Source organism: Pristis pectinata, chromosome X (assembly GCF_009764475.1).
Source record: "Pristis pectinata isolate sPriPec2 chromosome X, sPriPec2.1.pri, whole genome shotgun sequence".
NCBI classification, from domain to species: domain Eukaryota; kingdom Metazoa; phylum Chordata; class Chondrichthyes; order Rhinopristiformes; family Pristidae; genus Pristis; species Pristis pectinata.
Genome location: NC_067450.1, coordinates 6,304,863 through 6,320,909, shown reverse-complemented (window position 1 = coordinate 6,320,909; position 16,047 = coordinate 6,304,863). Strand labels below are relative to the sequence as shown.

Here is a 16,047-nt window from a genome sequence, read left to right as displayed (position 1 = left end):
AGACACCATGTTCAAAGTCAGTCGAGTTTATTGTCATCTGCACAAGTATGCACAGGTGCAATGAAAAACTTAATTGCTGCAGCATCACAGGCACATAGTATCAGATAAGCAGCATTCACAAGAAAAACATAAATTATATACAATTTGTACGAGAAAGAACACAGTTAGAACAAAAGAAAAGTCCATTGTAGTGCAAGGTGGTCAAAGTGGTCACAATGTTGCTATACTGAAGTAGGGTTAGGGTTGTGCCGGTTGGTTCAAGAACCGAATGGTTGAAGGGAAGTAGCTGTTCCTGAACCTGGTGGCGTGGGACTTCAGGCTTCTGTACCTCCTGCCCGCTCGAACGGAAAAGCAAAACACTGCAGATGCTGGAAGTCTAAAGCAGAAAATGGTGAAAGCACTCAGCAGGTCAGGCAGCATCTGTGGAGAAACAGAGTCAATGTTTCAAGTCAAAGATCTGCATCAGAACTCGTTTTCTCCAATGTTACTTGACCTATTCTCCTGTCATAAAATTATTTAGATACTGTGGTGAACTTGTTTTGGGTTAATGACTAACAAGAAGATATGGAGACTTCCATTTCCATGGTGTTCTTTCATGTCCTTCAGATGCATCAAAGCATTCCATAGCTAACGTGAAGTGCAACCAATGTTGTAATGTAGGAACCCCAGCTGCTATTTTGGGCACAGCAAGCTCCCACAAACAGTAATGTGAAAACTGTCAGATAAGCTGTTTAACGATGTTTTTACTGAGACATAAGCATCGATCAGTACATTGAATAAACTTCTTTGGCCATGGGAACATTTATGTCCACAACAGACAAGACTATGGTTTAATGTTTCATCTGACAGTGCAATGCTCCCTCTGTACTGTACAAAGTCAGATTGGATTTTTGTGTTCATGCCTCTGGAATGGATCTTGAGGTCCCAACGATCTCAGCCATAAACAAGAATGCAAGCAACCTGCCTTAGCCGACAGGTGCACTGAAACATTAAATTGTTCATTCCCTTTTTCGTTTTTTGGAACATTTTATTTCTTGTGAAGCAGTTCATCGCCAGAGGGAATCCAACTCGAAGCTATTGGATGAGGCACGTTTTAAGTAAACAGTGTTAGTGGAATAACAAGCTGCATTGTAAACTCCTTTCAACAGTGGCGCTGCAGCACCTTGGGAAGTATTCAGTCGAGGAGAGGATCTGTCTGCGGGACAGTGAATGCTTGTGAGGTAGCGCATTGGTTCCTATCTTGGTGGTATTCATCTGTGACTAATCTGATACTTCAGTTGAAACAGTCAATATAAAAATCGTGATCATGAAACACAAAGGAATCAAAATAATCATATCACCATGGTTATGTTAACCCATATGACTTCAAAGCTAGGTGATATGGGAACAATTTGCAAGCAACCAACCACACCTCCAGTGGAAAGTAATGAGCTTCCTTGGAAGGGAAAACGTCAGCATTTATGTTCTGAGATCATATCAATCTGTTTATAAGCTGTATCAGTCTGCCCTTGCCCTTGATTCAGATCAACACACAGGATCTATTGTATAGGAGGAATAGATAAGCCAGACTGAAACTGTACACCCCTTCTTGACTAACTACCAATGAAAAAGCTGTGGCTTCTGAATGCTTGCCCGTCCTCACCTGCTGAATGGGATAAAGAGATAACCCAATAATGAACAAAGATGAATTACACATTTAGAGGGTTCATAGAAGTTTCTGCACAAATTTGATTAGTGATGGTCTGTGTTAGTGTGTAGTGGGTGCACATTACCGATAGTGTGGTGTGTTAGTGTGTAGTAGGCGTACATTACTGACAGTGTGGTGTGTTAGTGTGTAGTGGGTGTACATTACCGACAGTGCGGTGTGTTAGTGTGTAGTGGGTGTACATTACCAACAGTGTGGTGTGTGAGTGTGTAGTGGGTGTAGATTACCGACAGTGTGTTGTGTTAGTGTGTAGTGGGTGTACATTACCAACAGTGTGTTAGTGTGTAGTAGGTGTTCATTACTGACAGGGTGTTGTGTGAGTGTGTTGTGGGCGTACATTACCGACAGTGTGGTGTATGAGTGTATAGGGGTGTGTGGGCATTGCTGACAATGGTGTGTTAGTGATTAAGTAGCCTGAAGTACAAGTGACCCCAAAATTCCATCATTGTGGATAAGCCTGAGCTAGCCGCTGTTTATTGATGCTGCCCATTCCCTCTCCATTTCTAAGCATATCTGCTTGTCCCTTCTGTCTGCTATTACTCTCTGCACTAATGAATGTATCCTGCAACTCGTTTTGCTTGTGGCCTGACAAGTCTAGTTCCAAACTTTGACCCAACTGCTTTGTGTCATGAACAATTGGCTTGGAACAAATAATATTTTTCTCCACGCCCCTCATCTTGAGCCATGGATTGTGAATTGCCAAGTGTGCAGTGATGTGTTCATCTGTCACCTTCCAACATGCCCAGCAGGTGGTAATGTTGCCCAGAAAACAGGCATTGTAAGCAAAGACTTTGCAGATCAGTGGAGCCTCGCCTTGCTTCCTGGGGCTTTTGCTGTTGAGCATTTATGAGCAAGCAGTCGGGCTTTACCTTAGCAAATTCAGCAACAGGCTACGAATTGCCTTTTTTTCTTAAAACTTGAAGATAAGTGAATTTAATTTGCAGTGTGGGGCTTTAAGGTACATGTTTGAGAAAGCTGCCTACTCTGTTTTAATTATTACTTGCATGAGCATTCCTGTCGAGCAGGTTGTCACAGGCTAACCCTGGGTGTTGTGGATAATCACCTATTATTGTAACAGGTCAGATCACTTCTATGAATAGATTTCAAGTAGGAATGTCTCCGGGATCTTTGATTACAATCTTCTCACTGATAAAGTTGACTATCTTCAGACCAGATGCAGATGACAGGCGGGTTAGGGCCATCCTGGAACCATACAGGTGATTCACCACACCTCACTCCACCCAATGCAGTGGAATCTCCTGGGAGAAGCACAGGAAACAACACTGGGTAATCACAGAGCAAAACCATCAAGATAAAATTCTTTTCTGCCCCATACAGGTGATCAAATCTCCCAGAGCTATAAGAATAATTGTGAAGGAGCATGCTCTTTCCACAGCTGCCCATTTGTTGCGAGCGTTGAGGCTTAAACTGTGTGGCTTGGGGAGGGGTAGTGACTTCTGGCCCTTGGTGGAGGCAGTAGGTGTCACTGACCTCTGCTCCCATGGGATCTGCATACCTCCCAGCGAGGCGCCACCCAATGGTAGTGAAGGGTTGGAGCCCTGGCTGATTTGGCCCATTTCCACATCACTTGAACCCCTTCCTCCAGCTCAAATGAGCAACGGAATGTGGGTTAGGGATGGGAGCTCAGGCTTGGGTCAGGGTGGGGGTTAAAATTCATTCTCAGTCCTTTGCATCAAACAGCCCAGGTTGCAGTGAATGAGGGTGTCACTGGTGAAATTTGGAAACAAGTTTTTGGAAACAGAGTCTTAGAGATAAGATAAGATATCTTTATTAGTCACATGTACATCGAAACACACAGTGAAATGCATCTTTTTGCATAGTGTTCTGGGGGCAGCCTGCAAGTGTCGCCACACTTCTGGCGCCAACATAGCATGCCCACAACTCCCTAACCTGTACATCTTTGGAATGTGGGAGGAAACCGGAGCACCCGGAGGAAACCCATGCAGACACAGGGAGAACGTACAAACTCCTTACAGACAGTGGCCGGATTTGAACCCGGGTCACTGGCGCTGTAAAGCGGTATTCTAACCGCTACACTACCGTGCATGCAGATGCTGGAATCTGGAGCAACACACACAATAAACTCCTGATGAATGGTCTCGACCTGAAACATTGACTGTTTATTTCCCTCCATAGATGCTGCCTGACCTGCTGAGTTCCTCTAGCATTTTGTGTGTGTTGCTTTGGAAACAGAGTGCAACATGTGTGTTTAGCAGGTGTGAGCAGCAGTGAATTTTCAGAGTCATAGAGCGATTGTTATGAACTGGATTACTGTTGGTGAATGTCCCTTTAAGATAGAGCATAGTGGTGTGTGTGTGTGTGTGTGTGTGTGTGTATGTTGGCGTGGTTACGACAACAGAAGATAAAGGATGTAATGACGTTTTTGAAGCAGTCAGTTGGAGTCAGTCAGAGGAGAGAGAGAGAGAGAGACACCAGCCTGCTAGTTTCTCTATCGATGGATGAGAAACAATAACTGTGTCTGTCACTACAGATGGATTTTTGAAGTAATCCGGTGGAGTCCACTTTGTCGTTAACCTGTAGAGGGAAACAGGTATTTGTGTGGATGGCCACGTCTCGGATGCTTTTCGGGGTGGCAGATACTTTGGAACAAAGGAATGGAGTGACCTGTAGAAGGAAACAGGTATTTGTGTGGACGGCCACGATTCGAGAGCCTTTCAGGGTGAGGAAGATGTGGTGGAGTGGTCACTGCTGAGTAAACATTGAGGTGTCGTGTGGGTTCCAGAGTGGAACATCTGGATTTCGTAATCACTCTCTATTTTCTCTCTACATCTACGTTTTGTCTTCAGTCAACAGTGGTTGTTGAAGAAGCGTTGAAGATCACGTTTCACCTTACGGTTTGCTGAACTGAACTTTAAGAACCATTCCTGGACTTCGAGTTTGGGAATTTGCCACACACACACTTCAAGTTTAGTTTTTGGGGTTAATGTTTAAGATTTAACATTTTTACTTTTAACATTCTAACATTTTTACTTTTATTTTTCTTATTATCATAAGTAGTTATTAATAAAGTAGTTTTTAACACTTATACATGACTTGGAGTGTTTCTTTTGTTGCTGGTTCGTAACAGCGATACAGCACGGAAACAGGCCCTTCAGCCCACTGAGTCAATACACCAATCCCATTTTATTCTCCCTACATTGCCATCAACCCCCCCCCCCCCCCAGATTTTACCCCTCACCTACACACTCGGGACAATTTACAGCGGCCAATTAACCCACTGACCCACACATCTTTGAGATATGGGAAGGATATGATAAGATAAGCTATCTTTATTAGTCACATGTACATTGAAACACACGGTGAAATGCATCTTTATTACATATGGGAACTATTTATTTATTTTTGTAACTTATAGTAATTTTTATGTCCTTATGTCTTGCACTGTACTGCTGCAGAACAACAAATTTCACAACATGTGTCAATGATAATAAACCTGATTCTGATTCTGAAACCGGAGCACCCGGGGGGGAATCCCACACAGTCACAGGGAGAACATGCAAACTCCACACAGACAAACTCCAAGGCGGAGTACAAAGTTAATGGCAGGATTCTGGGTAGTGTGGAGGAGCAGAGGGATCTGGGGGTTCATATCCACAGATCACTGAAAGTTGCTTCACAGGTGGATCGGGTAGTTAAGAAAGCTTATGGGATGTTAGCTTTTATAAGTCGTGGGATCGAGTTTAAGAACCGTGAGGTAATGATGCAGCTTTACAGAACTCTGGTCCAATTCTAGTCCAATTCTAGTCCAATTCTAGTCGCCTCATTATAGGAAGGATGTGGAAGCATTGGAAAGGGTGCAGAGGAGATTTACCAGGATGTTGCCTGGTTTAGAGAGTATGGATTATGAGGAGAGACTAAGGGAGCTAGAGCTTTACTCTTTGGAGAGAAGGAGGATGAGAGGAGACATGATAGAGGTGTACAAAATATTAAGAAGAATAGATAGAATGGACAGCTAACGCCTCTTTCCCAGGGCACCAATGCACAATACAAGAGGGCATGGCTTTAAAGTAATGGGTGGGAAGTTCAAGGGAGATATCAGAGGAAGGTTTTTCACCCAGAGAGTGGTTGGTGCATGGAATGCGTTGCCTGGGGTGGTGGTGGAGGCAGATACGTTGGTCAAATTCAAGAGATTGCTAGATAAGCATATGGAGGAATTTAAAATAGAGGGATATATGGGAGGAAGGGGTTAGATAGTCTTAGGCAAGGTTTAAAGGTTGGCACAACATTGTGGGTCAAAGGGCCTGTATTGTGCTGTACTGTTCTATGACTCTGTGACAGCGCCCGAGGTTGGGATTAAACCGGGACTCTGGAGGTGTGACGCAGCAGCTTTACCAGCTGTGCTACTGAGTTGCCCTGTTAACACCAAGTGCTCCCAGTTCTCAGCATGGTTCTGCAGGCTCTCTGCATGCTGGACCTAGTCATTTTTATTCTTCCCCTTTTCATGTTACTCAGTTCTGTGCTGAGAGCAGTTCCGGGAGTCAGCGGAGTGCTCAGGGAGTGACAGGCCTGCACACTGGACAACAGCAGAAGGCACTTAAATAGCCCCTTTAAGAAAGAAAGTGATCCCAAGCTTCACAGAAGCATTGAGCAAAATCTGACACCAGAACAGCAACATTGGAAGCAAATACAAGGATTTTCAAGGGTGCAGGAACACTGTAAAGAGAAGCGGCATTTAGCTGAGAATTTAAAGAGAACAACATTTAAGAAACATCTAGACAAGCACTTCAGTCGTCTCCGCATTGAAGGTTATGGCCAAGTGCTGGAGATTGAATTAATATGGATGGATGCCCCTGGTCGGTGTGGATGTCGTGGGCCAAGTGGCCTGTTCCCACGCTGTATGAACCTATAACTCCAGTAATGCAAAGAGGTTTAGAGTTGGAGTCCCCGAGCTTGAGGCCCAGACAACTGTAGCCATGGAAACCAGTAGGGGGGAGTGAAGGAAACCAGTGATGTTCAAGGGGTCAGGGGAGCAAAGGGATGGAGGAGGGTGCAGAGAAAGACTGGAGCTAGACAACAGAGGGATTGGACGAGAGGGAGGAGACTTTTAAAACAGACTTGCTGCTCAATCAGAAATCAGTTCAGGTCAGTGAGCAACAAGGCTGGAGCAAAACACAATCTGCGGGAGGAACTCAGCAGGTCAGGCAGCATCTGTGGGGGTGGAGGGAAGGAATTGTCAACATTGACTTCAGTCCTGGGCGACTGATTTGCCAGTTGAGGTTTGAGCGCAGTACTCGCCTCTGCTCTGCAGGCTGCCAGAGAAGCACCATTGACTTTGCGTTGTCCACTTGTCCTGGCAGGAGTACAATTCCTTTCCATCCCGTGTTACAGGATTGTTGTTGGCCCAGTGAGATTAGACCTCTCCCACCTCTGCAGTTCGTAATCTGCCTGAAGCCTTTATCATCTCACTGTCTACACACTTTAAAATGAGAATTCTACCTTCAGTAACATGCATGTCACACAAAAATGTGGAACTTGAGTAATCGGAGCTCAAAGCATTCTGTTACGAATTTACCACTCCCTCAGTCTACTGCTGAGCTTTGCTTTTTGAAAGGTTACTTTCTAATCTCCCCTCCCATGATTCTGATTCAATTCATTTGGAAACATGCTGACCGTTGGAATTTTTGGGTGCAAATCAGAACAAATTAGGTAGAATTTTATTGCCTATCAGTCCAATGTAATTATGCAAAGAAGTGCAGTTATCTGTTTACTGTGGGGGTGTGATGACACTACCGGCACTTGGGAAAGACACAAAATGAAGTGGCAATATTTATTGACACTCATGGGGAAAAAGGAGTAAGATTTCTGTTGCATGCTTTTTGGAGTTACAGCTACCTCTGCAAATATGCCAGCCTCTGCTTCCACCTTGCACACATTCGTTAATTCAACCATTCCACTGGTCTCCAAGATGATTCACCTTTGGAGAGGGTGCAGAAGAGGTTTGCCAGGATGCTGCCTGGATTAGAGGGTATCAGCTATAAGGAAAGGTTGGACGAGCTTGGGTTGTTTTTTCTGGAGCGTCGGAGGCTGAGGGGAGACCTGATGGAGGTTTATGAAATTATGAGAGGCATAGATAGGGTAGATGGTCAGAATCTTTTCCCCAGGGTAGAAATGTCAAGTACTAGAGGACATGCATTTAAGGTGAGAGGGGGAAAGTTTAAAGGAGATGTGCGGGGCAAGTTTTTTACACAGAGAGTGGTGGGTGCCTGGAATGGGCTGCCAGGGGTGGTGGTGGTGGAGGCACGATAGTGGTGTTTAAGAGGCTTTTAGATAGACCCAGTGAACCTGATGCCAGACCATTGGGATTTCTGAATGGCAAATTATCAGAGTTTTACTGTTTGTGGTACTGTTAGCACAGAATCCGGTCACTTCACAGGAGAATCAGACAAAATATGATCCCAACCCAGATAAGGTTAGGGTGGGTGACTTAGTCAGAACTAGGTCTGGTGAAATGTCTTCAACCTGAAACGTTAACTGTTTCTCTCTCTACGGATGCAGTGTTTCCAGGATTCTCTGTGTTAATTCAGCGTTAAAGCATTTTGCTTGTTGGCTATATAGATGCAAGTTAGTGCTGATGAATTTGTTCACAGCCTTGTGATAAAGAAGGAACAGAGGCAATCACTCTTTTCATGTCACATCAGCTTTAAAATTAGCAGATAGATTGGAGAGATTATTTAACTAGCACAAGCTAAGGTGCGGTTTTACAGTTTACAGTGTAATTTGAACTATTACAGTCCTGCAACGTGGATCAATGTAGAATCAACTTTGTTGATTTAGCTTAACATACTGAAAAGGTACACTTTAACCCAATACTGCACTAAACTTGTTCCCTCTGAACTTATGTTTAAATTGTTCCCCTCACTAATCCCCACTATTGTATGCTTGAGACCCAACCCATTGTTGAAATGGCAGAATCCATAATGCCATAATGATCCAATTTCGTAACTTGTGAAAAGTAATTTTGATCATTTGTGCATTATACCATTACCTCAGAAAGACAGGATGGGCGCTTGCAAACAACGAATTTCAAAACAATGTTGTACAGTTGGTAATGTAAGCACCTCATTATTTCTTGCCTGCCTGATTTTAAAGGTTAATTAAATCAAGGATTTGCATTATTCATTATAATGGATCCCACTCCCCTGCCTCCAGTGAACAACCTTCCCTCAAGCAGGGTACCTGCAGGACCACTGGACGAGGAGCTCAATCTTTCTCAGGTTGTCAGAATGGAGGAGGGCACCTTTAGTGGCAGTCTCCCTACAGAATTTACTGTCTTCAGGTTCTGGGTAGTTATGTGTGAATAATAACATGATGCAACAGTAGAGTGCCATTAGGATTGTTGGAACTCTCAAGTACATAGCGACTGAGAAAGCCGTTCAGCCCCTCGAGTCTGTTCCACCATTCACTGAGATCACAGCTGATCTCCTTCCTCCTCCCTTGGTTCCAGAGCAATTCCCTTGCCCAACATAAATCTGCCACTTTAAGAAGAATGTGATGGTTGAGGGTAGAAAACTTTTCCCCATAGCTGTGGTGTCGCTGACCAAAGGGCATAAGTTTCAGGTAAGGGGTTGGATGTTTAGAGGAGATCTGAAGTAGAATTTTTTCCCCCAGAGGGGGGTTGGAATCTGGAATGCACTGCCTGAGGGGGCAGTGGAGGCAGGGACTCTCACACCGTTTAAGAAGTATCTGGACGAGCACATGGATTGCCAAGGCATAGAACTTACAGACCAAGTGCTGGTAAATGGGATGAATAAAGATGGGTACTTGATGGTTAGCATGGAGGGCCGAAGGGCCTGTTTCTGTGTTGTATGACTCCATGACTCAATGTCCCAGAGAGGGTGTAGAAGAGGTTTACTAGAATGGTTCCAGTGACGAGGATTTCAGCTACAGGAGAAGCTGGGGTTGTCCTCCAAAGGGTGAAGAAGAGATTGATTGAGGTGCATAAGATCATGACTGCTTTGGATCTGGTAAATCGATGGAAACTGTTCACATTAGTGGAGGGTCCAAGAACTAGGGACCACAGGTTGAAATATTTGGGAAGAAGATGCAAGGGAGATGTGAGGGAGAACTTTTCTGCTCAGTGTGTAATGATGATCTGGAACTCCCTGCCTGTGAGGATGGTGAAAATACGATCAATCAGAGCTGGACACTTGTGAGAGGATAATTTGCAGAGCTGTGGAGAAAGTGCTTGGGAATGGGAGTGACAAGATTGGTCTATGGGGAGTCAGCAGGGACTCAATGGCCTCCTTCTGTGAAGTAATACTTCTCAAACTGTCTCTTTTTGGTGAGACTCATGAGACATGGAGACTCACCAAAACCTTCTCCAGGACAAGTAGCCATGGATACAGACACTAGCCTTTCCAGTTATCTTTGCAACCTGGGAATGGATAAAAAGTCATTTTATTTCAATAAGATGATGAGATCAACAGGCACGTTGGTTCTAGACACCTTGAAGGATAATAACTGAATGATAGAGTCACAGAATTGTACAGCACAGAAACAGGCCCTTCGGCCCATCATGTCCATGCCAACCATTGTACATATCGATATGAAACCCATTTACCTACATTTGGCAACTCACCTACTATGTCTCAATAATTCAAGTGATCATTTCTCTACTGCTGTGAGAGTCTCTGCCTCCACCACCCCCTCAGGCAGTGCGTTCCAGATTCCAACCTCTCATACACTAAAAGATGGACTCTTGATCTCTCAATCTACCTCATCGTAGCCCTTGCATCTTATTGTCTGCCTGCACTGCACTTCTTCTGTAGCTGTAACACTATATTCTGCATCCCGTTTCTCGATGTACTTATGTATGGAATGATCTGTCTGGATAGCACGCAAACACAAGCTCTTCACTGTATCTTGGTACATGTGACAATAATAAACTAATTACCAATACCCTCTGGGTAAAAAGATCCCCCTCAGATACCCTGTAAGCCTCCTGCCTCTCACCTTAAACCCATGCCCTCTTGTTTATGACACTGCCGCCATGGGAAAAAGATTTTTACAATCTACCTTGATCTATCTTCCTCATAACTTTATATACCTCTGTCAGGTCCCTCCTCTGCTCCAAGGGGAACAAACCCAGCCTATCCACAGTCTTTCCTCATACCTTAAACACTCCATCTGAGGCAACATCCTGGTGAACCTCCCTGGCACACTCTCGATCTCAATCACGTCCTTCCTACAGTGTGGCAACCAGAACTGCACTCAGTATTCCAAGTGTGATATAATCTGACACATCTGCACTATGTAGATGATGGGAAGTAGTTTGGGAGGTGAAAATGGAGGATACTTATTGCTGCTTTCAGCTCTCTCCTCCTCTCATATCTGTTTTATGTTGAATGTGATTTTCTACTTTCTCTGACTTTGTATCCACTATCCCACCTCCTGCTCCCCTCTCCCCAGTTCCCAGTCTTTTCTTCCTCTTCCCAAATTCCCAGTCTCCTGTTCCCCTCTCTGGTTCCAAAAATATGGCTCTGCTCTCTAAGACCAACTTGTACAAGAGTCTGTTCCCATGTGTGAGGCTAAACAACAAGTTTAGCGGCAAGAATCAGTTGGAAATTGTGTTTGTTCTGTTTTGCTGGTAAATGAGTTCACGACACTGCCCAGTTGCTAAACCTTTGATGTGTCATTAACACACGTCTGTTCATACACGGTATTCGATCATGATTGGCAAAAAATGTCTCTGCATATGTAGAGCACGTTTAGCAATTTTAAGTTGCTAATTCACAGTGATTAAGGGGTTAAAAATCACAAACCTACCACCCCATTCCTTGCTAATTGATGTCAGGGGTGAAGCCACAGCACTGCTGGAAGTGAATGTGCTGCTGTTGTCTGCCGAGGTGGCAGCATCGGAGGTTGTGCAGGGGAAGGAGTGTTCATCCATCTTCCTTGATTCCATTCTGAGTGTCTTGGTGAGTGAAGGTTAGGAGAGGAGGGCATCCAGAGCAGAAAGGAAAAGGGGGTGGAAAGAAGTAACTGCAGAGATCACAGCCTGGAGTGATTCACCCTGCACCTGGGCACAGTGCATGGAATCATGGAGTCACTGAGTCATGGAACTGTACAGCACAGAAACAGACCCTTACAGCCCACCTTGTCCATGCCGACCGTGATCCCTGTCTGCACTAATCCCATTTGTCAGCATTAGGCCTGTATTCCTCTATGCCTTTCCTATCCAAGGACATGTCCAAATGCCTTTTAAAAGTTGTAACTGTAGTCATAGAGCACTACAGCACAGAAACAGGCCCTTCAGCCCATCTATTCCATGCCAGCCCGATTTTCTGCCTTGTCCCATCTACCTACACCCAGACCATAGCCCTCCATACCTTACTCATCCATGTACCTGTCCAAACTTCTCTCAAATGTTACAATTGAACCCATATCCACCACTTCCACTGGTAGCTCGTTCCACACTCGCACCGCCCTCTGAGTGAAGAAGTTTCCCTTCAGATTCCCCTCATATATTTCATCTTTCACCCTAAACCTATGACCTCCAGTTCTAGTCTCAGCCAACCTGAGGGGGGAAAAGCCTGCATGCATTCACCCTATCCATACCCCTCATAATTTTGTATACCTCTACAAAATCTCCCCTCATTCTCCTGCACTACAGGGAATAAAGTCTTAACCTATTCAACCTTTTTCTATAACTCAGGGCCTCAAGTCCCGGCAACATCCGTGTAAATTTTCTCTGCACTCTTTCAAGCTTATTGATATCTTTCCTGTAGGTAGCTGATCAGAACTGCAACAATACTCTAAATTCGGCCTCACCAAGGTCTTACACAACTTCGACATCCCAACTCCTGTACTCAATGCCCTGATTTATGAAGGCCAATGTGCCAACAGCTCTGTTTACGACCCTATCTACCTGCGATGCCACTTTCAAGGAATTATGGATCTGTATTCCCAGGTCCCTCTGTCCTACCGCACACCTCAGTGCCCTACCATTCACTGTGCAAGTCTTGCCCTGGTTTGTCCTCCCAAAGTGCATCACCTCACACTTGTTTGCATTAAATTCCACCTGCCATTTTTCAGCCTATTTTCCCAGCTGGTCAAGATCATGCTGCAAGCTTTGATAGCTTTCCTCGCTGTCCACTACACCCCCAGTCTTGGTGTCATCTGCAAATTTGCTGATCCAGTTTACCGAATTATCATCTAAATCATTAATATAGATGACAAATAACAATGGACCCAGCATCGATCCCTGTGGCACACCACTCATCACAGGCCGCTAGTCAGAGAGACAACCATCTACTACCACTCTCTGGCTTCTCCCGCTAAGCCAATGTTGAACCTAATTGGCTACTTCATCCTGAATGCCAAGCGACTTCACCTTCTGGACCAGCCTCCCATGCGGGACTTTCTCAAAGGTCTTGCTAAAGTCCATGTAGACAACATCCACCACCTTCCCTTCATCAACCTTCCTGGTAACCTCTTCAAAAAACTCTATTAGATTGATGAGACATGACCTGCCACGCACAAAGCCATGTTGACTATCCCTAATCAAGCCCTGTCTTTCCAAATACTTATATATCCTGTCCCTTAGAATACCTTCCAATAATTTACCCATGACTGATATCAGGCTCACCGGCCTATAATTTCCCAGCTTATTCTTAGAGCTTTTCTTGAACAACTGAACATTAGCTATCCTCCAGCACCTCAACCGTAGCTAAGGACGTCTTAACTAACTCTTCCAGGGTCCCTGCAATTTCTGCACTCGCCTCTCACAAAGTCCAAGGAGACACCTTGTCAGGCCCTGGGGATTTATCCACCTTAATTTGCCTCAAGACAGCCAGCACGTCCTCTTCCGTAATCTGGATACGGTCCATGACCTCATTACTCTTTTTCTTCAGTTCTATAGTCTCTGTATCGGTCTCCCGAGTAAACACAGATGCAAAAAATTCACTTAAGATCTCCCCCATCTCTTTCAGCTCCATGCATAGATGACCACGCTGATCTTCAAGAGGACCGATTTTGTCCCTTGCTATTCTTTTGCTTTTAATATAGCTATAGAAACCCTTTGGATTCTATTTCACCTTCTCTGGCAAAGCAACCTCATGTCCTCTTCTAGCCCTCCTGATTTCTCTCTTAAGTGTCCTCTTGCATTTCCTATACTCCTCAAGCGCCTCATTTGATCCTAACTGTCTATACCTGATATGCACCTCCTTTTTCTTTACCAGGGCCTCACTATCCCTCGATAACCAAGGTTCCCTAAACCTGTTAGCTTTGCCTTTTATTCTAACAGGAACATATACATTCTATACTCTCAATATTTCATTCTTGAAGGCCTCCCACTTACCAAGCATCTCTTTGCTGGAAAACAACCTATCCCAATCCACGCCTGCCAGATTCCTTCTGATGCCATCAAAATTGGCCTTCCTCCAGTTTAGAATCTTAGCCCTAGAACCAGTCCTTTCCTTTTCCATAATTATATTGAAACTAATGGAATTATGATCACTAGATCCATAGTGTTCCCCTACACTCACTTCTGTCACCTGCCCTGTCTCGTTCCCTACGAGGAGATCCAGTATCGCATCCTCTTAGTTGGGAACTTCACATATCGATGAAGGAAACGTTCCTGAACACATTTGACAAACTTGATCCCATCCAGTCCTTTTACGGTATTGGAGTCCCAGTCAAATATGTGGAAAGTTAAGATCACCTACTATCGCAACTTTATATTTCCTGCAACTGTCTGCTATCTCTCTACAAAAGTTGTTTGGGATGACATGCACTCCTTCTGCCCTTTGCACCCGACCTCCTGACAAACAACCGGAAGTGTGTGGCACCTCCCTGGATGCTCCTTCTCCAGTTGGGTCGCTCATGGATCAAGGATTTCCACGTGTCCCCAAGGATGTTACATTTTTCTTATTGGTAATTGTTTTATTATTGCCACATGTACCGGGATACAGTGAAAAACTTTTGTTTGCGTGCCATCCAGACAGATCATTCCATACATAAGTACATCGAGGTAGTACAAAAGGAAAACAGAATGCAGAATAAAGTGTTACAGTTACAGAGAAGGTGCAGTGCAGGTGGACAATAAGGTGTAAGGGCCACGACGAGGTAGATTGGGAGATCAAGAGTTCATCTGTTAGCGAATGAGAGGTCCGTTCAAGAGTCTGATAACAGCTACAAAAAGCTAATTTTCATGGCATTTATACTCTGGGTGCATACAGTGTGTCCATGACAATAAACTTGAAGCTTGAACTTGTGCCAGGACCTGACTGACTAGACTGGGGAGGAGGGAGGAACAGAATCAGGTCGAGGGAGGAAGAAATAGGTCATTCATTATGGGATGTTTCTGGCTGCAAATTATCTGCTGTATTTTCCCATGTGACAGATCAGGGATGCCTTAAGAACACAAAAGGTGGTCGATAAATGCAAGTTAGTCCCTTTTTCATTTGAATTTGCATTCTGCTTGGGTGCTGACCCTGGTTCAGTTTCTCGCCTCAGCTCTTTCTCTAAGGAAGCCCTGTCCATGATCAATTTTCAATAGAGTTCACTACAAAAAAGGCCGTGGGCAAATTTAGTCACTGGAGAGAGATTAAAATCAAAGCTCCATCTGCCTTTCAGATGAGAAAGGAATTCTTTCCCAATGATTCACCTTGTCGGTCTTATGGGAGGTTAAACCACACCTTAAGTAAAAATGTTTTACAGATTCACCTCTGCCTCTGCTGACCCATGTTTATTTTACTGTTTTTTTCACTGAGCTGTGATTTCTCTCCCCTCCTGAGGCAGTTGACTCTTTAGGGAGTGAAATTCACCATTCTTACCTGGCCTGATCTGGCCTGGCCCAATTGTGATCTCAGATGCAGACCGATGTCAATTCCTCTCCTGTGATTTTCCCCATCATTTGATTAGGGATGGGCAGTGAGATGCTTGTCTCGCCTGGGAGTTGCCGCCCTTATCATGAGAATGCATGAAAAGAAACGCCAATAAAGCCATCCGGCATGCTGGAGCCTGTGAATGTTGCAGCAGCATGCGTTTTAACCACTACAGAACCCAGCTGAGGGGAAGAGTTCTTGAGAAGGCAATGGGGATTCACTGTACCAAAGAAGCCTTCAACAGTCATCCCCCTCTTGTCCATTCAGGTGAATATGTCTGCTTGGGAAGAGCGGAGGAGTAGAAACCCCGGCTGCTTCTCCCATGTTACGGCCTTGTTCCCACTGTCACTGATGTAGCCCCAGCCTGCAATCTTGTTGTCCTGTTTTGTTCAGATGCCCGCCAAGTACCAAGTGTTCTGTCTAACCCCTTAAATCAGAGCTGACTGCCATCTCTCTGGTTGTGTAGAGAAACTG

At 44.7% G+C, this 16,047-nt stretch overlaps 1 protein-coding gene and 1 long non-coding RNA gene across 2 annotated transcripts in view; one reads left to right on the top strand and one right to left on the bottom strand.

The window, feature by feature from the left end:
* LOC127566958 (keratin, type II cytoskeletal 8-like) overlaps positions 1-16,047 on the top strand; it is a 110,296-nt gene that overhangs the window by 12,586 nt on the left and 81,663 nt on the right. The window lies entirely within an intron of this gene.
* LOC127566963 (uncharacterized) lies at positions 200-15,575 on the bottom strand. Its single transcript, XR_007955808.1, has 3 exons — positions 15,523-15,575; positions 2,769-2,964; positions 200-420 (listed from the first exon to the last, which is right to left on the bottom strand). It is a non-coding gene; the product is annotated as an uncharacterized LOC127566963 (long non-coding RNA).